Here is a 12,395-nt window from a genome sequence, read left to right as displayed (position 1 = left end):
ATTCCCTTTGACCTCCAGGGTTTCAGGTGGGAGTTCAGAACCAAAGCCTCAGCTAGGCGGGACCTCCAAACCCTGTGACCATGATTCAGGACGACGATGCTTGAATCTGGTCTTTGATCCGGTTTGAGTCCTGCTGTTTGTTACGGCAGTCCCAGGAAACGTGTGTGTGGGGGGTTTACTGATAAAGTATCAGGAACCAGCCCACCAGAACCCGAGGACTTCAGCTGCTTGGTGGGTTCTAAGCCTTCACTCTAACTCTCCGCTCAGCGAGGACGGCGCCTCCACGCCGCTGTAGTTTGTCTCCATGGTGATGAGAGATGGGTCCTGCAGCCATGCAGGCATATGAAAACCTGCAGCGCCCCTCCCTCTCAGATGGATCTTTCTCCTGAGTCCTGTAACCCCCCCCCCCCCCCCTTTTATTTTCTGTCAGCTGCATAAAAGTTTTTAAAGTAGCTTTGAAGCCTCATTATGGCCCTTCATTGCTCCTGCCCCCCCCCCCCCCCCCCGACTAGGCTGTGAACATATGGGGGGGGGGGGGGGGTTCTCTGTCAGCTGCAGACAGTCACTTCTGAATGATCTTGGCAAGCTGCAGTGGAAAAGCCTGGTGGGGCGCCGGCCGGCCAATATGTCGAGCAGAAATAGAGGACGATGCTGCTGCTCTGAGTTCCTGCTGTTCTCAGCCGTGTTCCGTTCAGCCTTCCGGCCGAAGTCAGCCTGGAAGAACCGGACGTCTGAGAAGCATCTGCAGCAGCAGCAGCAGCAGAAGCATCTGCATCTGCAGCAGCAGCAGCAGCAGCAGCAGCAGCAGCAGAAACAACTGCAGCAGCAGCAGCGTCTTTACGTTCCTGAAAAAACTGATTTCTCGGTGGACGCCACTCCTGCATTTAAAGTGATTATCCAAGGATTAGATGATGTCAGGATGGTTAACTGCTGGATCATGATGGAAAAGGACCAAACCACGCTTCGGTCCAAAGTGGCGGCGTGCTCTGCCTGGTTCTTGTGGCAGCGGCCATGTGCTGGCGTGTGGAGCCAGCATGCAAATGCAGCGGTGGAGCTGTTTGGCGTAATCTGCAGTAAATCATCCCTGTAATCCCCCTTTTATCAGCCGGAACTGCAGGGGTTGGCCCCGTGGCCGCTCTTCAGAGATTACACCAAAAACCGCTCAGAGAAGCAATCCCATTCCCATGATCCCGTCATCAGGTCCACGCCGCCATCAGAGGGGGCGCCGCAGGAAATCTCCTGTGTTAAAAGTTCTAAAACATCCTGAAAGCTCCAACAGTTCCTAAAGTTCTTAAAGTTCCTGAAAGTTCCTGAAGCACAGATCCTTAAAAACAGAACATTAGCAGGTCCAAGGAAAGGACTTCAGTCTGGAGACCAGACTGATGTCAAAGTCAAAGATGGTTTCCTCTACTGGCTAATGGCAGATTCACAGACACAGAATAATGATTACTGAATGCTGATGATTGATTACTGAATGCTGATGATTGATTACTGAATGCTGATGATTGATTACTGAATGCTGATTATTGATTATTGAATGCTGATGATTGATTACTGAATGCTGATGATTGATTACTGAATGCTGATGATTGATTACTGAATGCTGATTATTGATTATTGAATGCTGATGATTGATTACTGAATGCTGATGATTGATTACTGAATGCTGATGATTGATTATTGAATGCTGATGATTGATTACTGAATGCTGATGATTGATTACTGAATGCTGATGATTGATTACTGAATGCTGATTATTGATTACTGAATGCTGATGATTGATTACTGAATGCTGATGATTGATTATTGAATGCTGATTATTGATTACTGAATGCTGATTATTGATTACTGAATGCTGATGATTGATTACTGAATGCTGATTATTGATTACTGAATGCTGATGATTGATTACTGAATGCTGATGATTGATTACTGAATGCTGATTATTGATTACTGAATGCTGATGATTGATTACTGAATGCTGATGATTGATTACTGAATGCTATTTATTGATTATTGAATGCTGATGATTGATTACTGAATGCTGATTATTGATTATTGAATGCTGATGATTGATTACTGAATGCTGATTATTGATTACTGAATGCTGATTATTGATTATTGAATGCTGATTATTGATTACTGAATGCTGATGATTGATTACTGAATGCTGATTATTGATTATTGAATGCTGATGATTGATTACTGAATGCTGATGATTGATTACTGAATGCTGATGATTGATTACTGAATGCTGATTATTGATTACTGAATGCTGATGATTGATTACTGAATGCTGATGATTGATTACTGAATGCTGATGATTGATTACTGAATGCTGATGATTGATTACTGAATGCTGATTATTGATTACTGAATGCTGATGATTGATTACTGAATGCTGATGATTGATTACTGAATGCTGATTATTGATTATTGAATGCTGATGATTGATTATTGAATGCTGATTATTGATTACTGAATGCTGATGATTGATTACTGAATGCTGATGATTAATTACTGAATGCTGATTATTGATTATTGAATGCTGATGATTGATTACTGAATGCTGATTATTGATTATTGAATGCTGATGATTGATTACTGAATGCTGATTATTGATTACTGAATGCTGATTATTGATTATTGAATGCTGATTATTGATTACTGAATGCTGATTATTGATTACTGAATGCTGATGATTGATTACTGAATGCTGATGATTGATTATTGAATGCTGATGATTGATTACTGAATGCTGATGATTGATTACTGAATGCTGATTATTGATTACTGAATGCTGATTATTGATTATTGAATGCTGATGATTGATTACTGAATGCTGATTATTGATTACTGAATGCTGATGATTGATTACTGAATGCTGATGATTGATTACTGAATGCTGATGATTGATTACTGAATGCTGATTATTGATTACTGAATGCTGATTATTGATTATTGAATGCTGATGATTGATTACTGAATGCTGATGATTGATTACTGAATGCTGATGATTGATTACTGAATGCTGATGATTGATTACTGAATGCTGATTATTGATTACTGAATGCTGATGATTGATTACTGAATGCTGATTATTGATTATTGAATGCTGATGATTGATTATTGAATGCTGATTATTGATTACTGAATGCTGATGATTGATTACTGAATGCTGATGATTGATTACTGAATGCTATTTATTGATTATTGAATGCTGATGATTGATTACTGAATGCTGATTATTGATTACTGAATGCTGATGATTGATTACTGAATGCTGATGATTGATTACTGAATGCTGATTATTGATTACTGAATGCTGATGATTGATTACTGAATGCTGATTATTGATTATTGAATGCTGATTATTGATTACTGAATGCTGATTATTGATTACTGAATGCTGATGATTGATTACTGAATGCTGATTATTGATTATTGAATGCTGATGATTGATTACTGAATGCTGATGATTGATTACTGAATGCTGATGATTGATTACTGAATGCTGATTATTGATTACTGAATGCTGATGATTGATTACTGAATGCTGATTATTGATTACTGAATGCTGATGATTGATTACTGAATGCTGATTATTGATTACTGAATGCTGATGATTGATTACTGAATGCTGATTATTGATTACTGAATGCTGATGATTGATTACTGAATGCTGATTATTGATTATTGAATGCTGATGATTGATTATTGAATGCTGATTATTGATTACTGAATGCTGATGATTGATTACTGAATGCTGATGATTGATTACTGAATGCTATTTATTGATTATTGAATGCTGATGATTGATTACTGAATGCTGATTATTGATTATTGAATGCTGATGATTGATTACTGAATGCTGATTATTGATTACTGAATGCTGATTATTGATTATTGAATGCTGATGATTGATTACTGAATGCTGATGATTGATTACTGAAGTCTGATTATTGATTATTGAATGCTGATGATTGATTACTGAATGCTGATGATTGATTACTGAATGCTGATGATTGATTACTGAATGCTGATGATTGATTACTGAATGCTGATGATTGATTACTGAATGCTGATGATTGATTACTGAATGCTGATGATTGATTACTGAATGCTGATGATTGATTACTGAATGCTGATGATTGATTACTGAATGCTGATTATTGATTATTGAATGCTGATGATTGATTATTGAATGCTGATTATTGATTACTGAATGCTGATGATTGATTACTGAATGCTGATGATTGATTACTGAATGCTGATTATTGATTATTGAATGCTGATGATTGATTACTGAATGCTGATTATTGATTATTGAATGCTGATGATTGATTACTGAATGCTGATTATTGATTACTGAATGCTGATTATTGATTATTGAATGCTGATTATTGATTACTGAATGCTGATTATTGATTACTGAATGCTGATGATTGATTACTGAATGCTGATGATTGATTATTGAATGCTGATGATTGATTACTGAATGCTGATGATTGATTACTGAATGCTGATTATTGATTACTGAATGCTGATGATTGATTACTGAATGCTGATGATTGATTACTGAATGCTGATGATTGATTAATGAATGCTGATTATTGATTACTGAATGCTGATGATTGATTACTGAATGCTGATGATTGATTAATGAATGCTGATGATTGATAACAAATTGCTGGTCATTGATTACTGAATTTTGAGTATTGATGACAATATATCGATCGTCAATCACTCAGCATTCCCGCATCCCTCACCTCTTTGGAAGGATCTCCATGTGTTTGCTCAGTTAGGGCTTTCCTCAAAGGTCAGTCTCAGAGGGCAGCTTGCTCTGTCAAAACAGGTTCACCTTGATTAAACTGGTCGTCTGGTTTACCTGCAGATAAAAGCCACACCTTCTTCACTAAACGGCTTTAGCTGAAAAACATTTTCAGCCACATTTTTATTGTCGACGTGGAGGCAGCGATGAAAACATAAACTTACATATTTAAAATGAAAGGTTCAGAAACAGATACACTCTAAAAACAAATGAGGTTAAAAACTCGCCTGCTCCTTCTCTGCAGATCTCACCATTATTGACATGTGACCAAATCAGATTGATCAGCAAGAGACTTCATCAAAAGAAGATGGATCACTTAGAGGTTCTGCAGAAATGTTTCAGTTGAGGATGACTGTTCTCACAGCATCATGGCTCCTCTGCCCATCAGTCCTCTGCCTTGATGTTCATCAATAACTGAGCAGACCTTCATGTTTGGACTTTATCCCAGCCAACAAGGCCAAGTGGGTCCCATATGGTTTAAAAGTGGGCATGATTTGTGGGCCCCACCTTTGTTAGCCTACATTAGCTTAAGTGGACACTCAGTGACCACCAGGCAGCAGCTAGCTGCTAGCCAGCCTGCTAGCCAGCCTACTGAGTGTCCACTTACACCAATGTGGGCACACACAGGTGGGGCCACCATGGAAATTGTGGACAAATTCATCTGGGGCCACAATTTCTGCCCACTTTTAAACTATATGGGGCCCACTTGGCATTGCTGGCTGGGAGGTTCGGACTTGCATGTTTGGACCACCATGTTTGGATCTCCAGCTGGGAGTGTTTGAACTCCCAGGCTAGAAGAGGAATTTTCCCTGGAAGACCAAGCCAGAAACGTTACGTCCTGAAGCAGCAGAAGCTCCACGGTGCTGCTGCTTCTCGTGGGGTCCGTCCCCCTAAGGCAGAAAGTGACAGACTGTGATTACGGCAGCAGCTCTTGTTGTTTCCGCCCAAACGCCTGCCAAGCTTCTGTTTTCTCTCCTCTTAAAAAGCTGCAGTTCTCCGGCGCATGAGCCAGCGCGGCAGATGGCGTGTAAATCCCCCACATGCCCTCCCTCCCCCACACGACGTGACAGAGTTTCCTGCCCTGCTGCTCTTTACCCTTTGGCGTCATGAACCAAGCGCGGTTCAGGACTGGTCAGCTGGACTGGACCCACCTGCTCTGGACCACAATCAGTTCCTGGTTAAAGCAGCCAATCGTGCAGACCTTCAGGTTGATGCTTGGTTCAACCCACACAGGAGCGCCGACGGCCACACCTCTAACCTGCACAGGTATCTGCTCACATCTGTCCACAGTAACACCAAAGAACAGGTGAACATGGAAAAAAAACATGTCAGACATTTTCACATTTTTTTCTACATGTTTTGGTGACATACTGAACAAAATGCCACCGTTTGTTTGCTTCCATCAGAGGCTTTGATGCTGAGTCCAGTCGGCTCTGTCCTTGAACGGTTGGGGTGAAGGTGACCTCCAGTTTGAGGCTCTGAACAGCTCCGATCTCTCCTGCTCTCACCTGAACAGAAAAATAACCATCACCTTTACTGTAAACGCATCCATCTATCCAAAGACGCTGTGGACCCTCAGAGCGATCAGCACATCTGCAGACAAAACGAGCAGCAGATTTGATCAGAGAAGCTGCATCAGCGAAAAAACAAATGAGGTTCCTCAACATGAAAAACACCAAAGGAACCGGAATCAGAGGAGAAAAGACAGAGGAACAGTCACACTGCAGCAGCAGAGGTGGAACATTGGTTGAGCTGCTCAGTCCTGAGCCACTGCCTCCTGATCCTTTATAACGTGACCCTGGTTGCAGTGACAGAGGTCAAAGGTCACTTGCAGATCTACAGCAGGTTTGGTCCATCCTTCATGCAGATCTTCTCCAGAGCTGGGATGTTTTCAGACTCCCTCCTCAGAATCTCTGCTGGATTGAGGACCAGAAACGGGTCAGAACAGCCCAGAACCTTTATGTCTTTATGTAGATAGTCCTTTGTTGTCATGGCGATGCGTTTGGGATCATTGTCCTGTTGGGAGATCCATCCAGAAGATCCAACATGCAGATGCAGCTGGAGGGAGGTTGTCCCTGCTCCTCTAAGAATCGCTCCAACGGTGGATCTCTTCTCTCCAAACTGCTGTTTATAGTAGATGGGTTCATCCCAGTCTGGTTCAGGTCTACAGTCCCTGGTGTCCTCAGACAGCTCTTTGGTCTTGGAGGAGAGGTTGCAGTCTGATGTGGACAGGTGTACAGATGACCGGTCCAAACAGGTGACATTATTACAGGTAACCAGTGGGGTTCAAGTTTATTTTTATGGCGCATCAACGTGACCACAGTCAAAACAAGGCACTGTACATTAAAATCTCAAAAGGTTGTAAGCAAAAATAGAAAAGTTAAAACTATTTCAAAGTAAAATATAGAAGAAATACTATAGTAAAACCAGAGCAAATAAAAAACAGCTGCAGAGTCTCTTGCTGTGTCCAAAGTCCGGCTAGAAAAATAGGTTTTCAGAAAATAAACAGTTAGGATTTCTGTGCCTCAGTGGAAAGGCGTTCCACAGCTTCAGTCCGCTGACTGAAAACGCTCGTTCTCCACTGAGTTTCCTCTTCCTCTTCCTCAGTACCTCCAGGAGAAGCTGATCAGCTGACTGGAGGCTCCAGGCTGGGGAGACAGAAGCTCACTCAGAGAAGAACGGCAGCGCACGATTGTTTAAAGATTTAAAAACAAATGAGAGAGTCTTCAAATAAACTCTAGAATCCACATGATGTGGTCCTTCTCACGTGCTCCAACCAGAACCCGAGCAGCAGCGTTCTGGACCACCTGGAGACGTGAGAGGGACGACCTTCTGACTCGGGAATAAAGAGAATGACAGTAATCCAGCTGAGATGTGGGGAAAGCATGGATACCTCAGAGGGGTTTCACCGTCACCAACGGCCTGAAAGAAAGAAGCTGGAGTTGAGTTTCAAATCAGCGTCCATTTCAGAAGACGGCTTTGACACAAACTGCTTTAACCCTGGTGCTATCCTATGACCCCCCCCCCCCCTTATATAGAGGTGTTCCCCCTACCATGACAAAGGTGGCTAAAGGTGGAAAGATTTAATGTAATCCATAGACACCAGTGAAGATCACAAATCATTGAAGAAAAAAGGTTCAGAGCTCTGTCTAGTGGGTCTAGATGACCCCACTCCCAATGGTAAAGTGCCTAGGATAGAACAAGGGTTAAATGTGGAGCCAGGAGACCCCAGTGTGTGTGTGTGGGCAGGGGCATCCAGTCTTTGATGCTTTGGTAAATATATCTGACTATCATCAGCGTAGCAATGAAAGGAAATGCTGTGCTTCTCAAACGTCCTAAAGATGAAGTAACGGGTCTGTGAGGTTTGTTTGCAGGACACAAGTCCTTCTTTTCTGCTCCGTTACATGAATAGTCTGTAAACTTTGGGATTTCCTGGATTCTTGTTCTTCATTCTGTCTGTAGCAGCAGAAGCGTTTTTATGAAGGACAGAATCCAGGAATAACAGACGCCGGATTTCTGTGATCCTCACGCAGCTTTTGTTATCGTGCATCAGATCAGGAAATGAAGAGAATCCAACACCAAGGCAGGAATCCCAGTGAAAACCAAAGTTCTCCTGAAGAAACATTTGAGCTTCATGCAGAAGATTCAGAAACAACCGGAGGTTTTCTGCCTCTCTGAGTGAGGAAGTTCATTCAGAAAAGCAGCAGCTTTCCTGGTAGATTCATTAGGAAGCAAAGGTTTGTTACGAGACTAAACTTTGAAGCAGAAACTCCTACTTATCCTGAAACCGATGATCCTAAAGACATTTGCTGAAATAAATATTTCTTGTTTAAGTAAATGAAAATAAGTAGACATTTGTAGATGGGGGCGGGGCTACAAACCGTTGGGTGGAAAATGACTTGCATGTCACATGACATCACCGTAGAGAGGTAAGGAGGGGGGGTTCAAAGCTGAAACACAAAGGAAGTCATGAAAAGAGGAGAAGACATTATCACGTCTGTTTCTGCGTGTGGGGGCGTGGTTGAATACTTTTATGGCATAAGATGGTCCCTTTCCATGCAGGTCACCCATAAACACACATCCACGTGTTCGGGTGAACAGTGGCGCCAAACTACAACCGCCGGCAGCAATGTGGGGCTCAGCTAAACGCAGCCAGGCCTCAACAGAAGACGACTGCAAGTCTGCAACGGTCCCGGTTCTGTAAGCTAAGACGCAGATCCTCTGTGGACACGCATGCGTTCCTCACAAGTCCTCAAAGAAGACACTCCAACATCCCAGGTGTGACATGAGCTGACGGTTCTGGGATGGTGGGTGGGGGTCCTGCTGTGGCGCTGGGGTCAGGACCCCTGACGTGTTGGGTGGGGGTCCTGCTGTGGCGCTGGGGTCAGGACCCCTGACAGTCATGGCGGTCCCCCTGCTGTCCATCCAGTTTCTCAGGCGGCTTCCAAAGACGTGAAGGAACTGGAGCAGCTCAGCTGGGATTTCCTGCTGAGCGATGCAAAAGAAGAACTTCCTTCAGACCCAGATAAGAACGAGGCCAGACGAGCGCCGCGGGGGGGGGGGGCTGAAGGTTCTGCTCTAAATGATACATTCAAACTGCTTCTGTTCATAATTCACAGTCAGAAATGTCGACCACTCAAAGCTCCACGGCTGTCTTCGCTCTTTAAACATCCTGGTAACTATTCAAAATAGAAAATGAATCTCTTTGTCCATCTGGACGTTAACCTGCTGAGCAGAAGCTCAGCTGGAGGTCAGAGGTCATCTCCTGCTCTTCACTTCAAGCAAGCTGGAGCTCAAAAGCTGACAACTTCAGAATTCATCCTGATCTCTGCTGTTAACCCAGAAAACACCAAAACGGTTCCGGATCGTCCCTGCAGACGTTCTATGTCAGGTTCTGGTCCGCGGGTCTCTGCTCTCAGCTTCAGCCTTTTCTTCTTCTGCCGTTTAAAAAGCTTCAGCAGCTGAAAGAATGAAAACGGTCGTCTATTTTCTCACATTGGGGGGGAAACGCTGAATAACTGGGGCGGGGGGTCGGCTCTGTCATTTGCAGGTAGAAGAGCGGCGGCGGCGTCCGTCCATCAGGATCAGCTGTTCAGCCAACAGCAGATGCAGCAGAGCCCACTCTGGCACAAAGGCTCCTACGCTGGTGGGTGGGGGAGCCATTTTTAGAAAAGTGGGGGCGTTCATGAAGAAGCCCAGCGTGTTCTGGTTCTGCTGCTGTCTCTGCACATGAGGACCGGGCCGCAGGTCTCAGTATGGGGGAGGGGGGTGGGTCAGAATTTTCTGTCCATAGAAACATTTATGTATGGAGTCCTATACAGTTCATAATTAAATACATCAATATTTAATGAAATAAATAAATATGACCTCATGCAAATACACAATCAACCAATAAATCTCTCATAAATATATAAAAAGATCATGAAATTATGAAAAACCTGCACACTGATTTTAAATCAGCCATTATATTATTCAATATATTTCATTTTGCTTTAAAAACCTGTTCATTATTTTAAAACAGCATTTTAAAATATTCATGGAATATTATTATAATTCTACGTCTTTTATCAGAACCTCAGATTTCATAATCAATATTTTCCAAAGTAGCTTTGTTTTTATTTCATGTTGCTGTTTTTCACAATGGCGTATTTATTTCATGAAGAGCTTTTTCAGGAGACTGAGTCTGTCTGTCAATCAAACCAGACAAGGCGGAGACTTTGTGATTGGCTACTCGTTTACTCAGACATGAGCAGCAGCACCCTGACTACATCGATCGAAGATGCTTCAGCAAACGTGACGGCGCAATACACACCCCTCAACACTAGGGGGAGTATGCACCTCAACACATCCACAGTGTTACCATAAATTGGGCAGTTTTGGTTCTAAATTTGCGGATAAAAGTGGCTTTGGGCGAGTGTGCATAATTCGGGTGATTTTGTGGTCGGTTCAGCGGTTTTCATCTTCTCATTAACATCTAGTACTGGTCTAAGTTAGGCTGGATGGCTGTTGGAGTTCCAAGCTAAGCTTCTATGAACTGGAGTTCCATGAATGCACCATGCCGCGTGTGGGAGGAGCTAGCAGCTAATGTTTTTAGCCTGATAGCCACATGGAGCGGTTGCCTGTGCTTATCTCAGTAACAATGCATGGATGCACAATGTACATGGAGTGTAAAAAGATCAGGTTTTTTATTTTGAATAGTTTCACATGATAACAATGTTTCCATGTTTGAGTTCATGAGATCATCCCAGAGAGTCTCTGCTTCAGGTCCTGCAGTCAAACTACGTCTTAAATTACGTGTAAATCAGAGCGCCCAGCGCAAAAGTAAATGTGTGAGCGCAAGTTAAGGGTCTGTTGCTCAGTTAGCCGGAAAAGTGATAATAAAAAAAGGTTCCTAACCCATATTTATGACACAATAATGAAAATGTTTCTCAGATCAAGACGTGAAGGAAATGGAATCAGAAAGTTTTCATTCAACGTGATTTAGAACCACCTGACCCCCCCCCCCCCCGCCCCGCCCCGCCCCCCGGCTCCAACCAAGTGGAGTCAATCGAGTCGCCATTTTTTCACCGTGCAGACACCGCCATGTTGGAGCCAGACGAGGTTAATAAGCAGTGATTGGTCAGAGTCACCGTTTCTATGACAACCACTCTCACCAATCAGGAGTGAGCTTGTTGGAAGGCCACACCCCCACCACTTGAAAGCAGCTACATGAAGTTTGTCAAACATGGGGGCCAGTTAAAGAGTTACATTGCTAGAGACACTATGCTTCTTCTTGGCCGGGTCCTCGGTCGAGCAGGTGGGCCGGATGTAACCTTTAGATAATTCCCGCCATTACATCGGTGAATGTCCCGTCGCCTAGCAACCGCGAGTCCCGAACAGAGAGGACTGGTGAACCTGGCATGGAGCTCAACATTTTCATTTTCCTGGTTTATTTGATCCAACTTTTCATTATGAAAATGTGTAATTATGTCCAACTTTGGGTCCCGCCTCACAGTCCGCTGTCAGAGATTTTGTCGTCAGAAAATCTCAGTTTTCGGCCGCAATGCATCTTGGGATATGTACAGCATAGAAGGATACACCAGACCAATCCTTGAAATCTGGAAGAAGGAGGCCGTAGTCGTTGGCCACATTTGAAGGAGTCGCTCATTTGGACGGCGCCGTGCCGTAAGAACGCCGCCCACCCATCTGTCATTTCCGGCAGGCTCCACCTACTGCTACTAAGGCGTCTGATTGGTCCATTTCTATCTTGAACTGTAGAAAAACAAAAAGAAAAAACAGAAGATTATCAATAAGAGGTTTAAAAGATATCTTTGTCTTTGGATTTTACAGTCACTTCCTGTTTGTCAGCCTCTTGTGAAGATCAAAGAATTCTGACCATAAAGGACAGAAAAATGAATGTTTGACATGGAAGGTGAGGTGTTCAGACAGGCGGGTCCTCATCGGGACCTTCAGAGGACCATGACAGGCTTCAGCGAGGTGGGGGGGTCCGGATGGGGAGGTGCGACGTCCCTGCTGGGCCCGTGGGCCGCTGCTGGTTCAGGAAGAGGCATCCAGTGACTCATGG

The sequence above is a fragment of the Oryzias latipes genome, chromosome 7 (genome assembly GCF_053564925.1).
Source record: "Oryzias latipes strain Hd-rR chromosome 7, Olatipes_Hd-rR_3.1".
NCBI classification, from domain to species: domain Eukaryota; kingdom Metazoa; phylum Chordata; class Actinopteri; order Beloniformes; family Adrianichthyidae; genus Oryzias; species Oryzias latipes.
Note: the sequence above shows the minus strand (reverse complement) of the source record.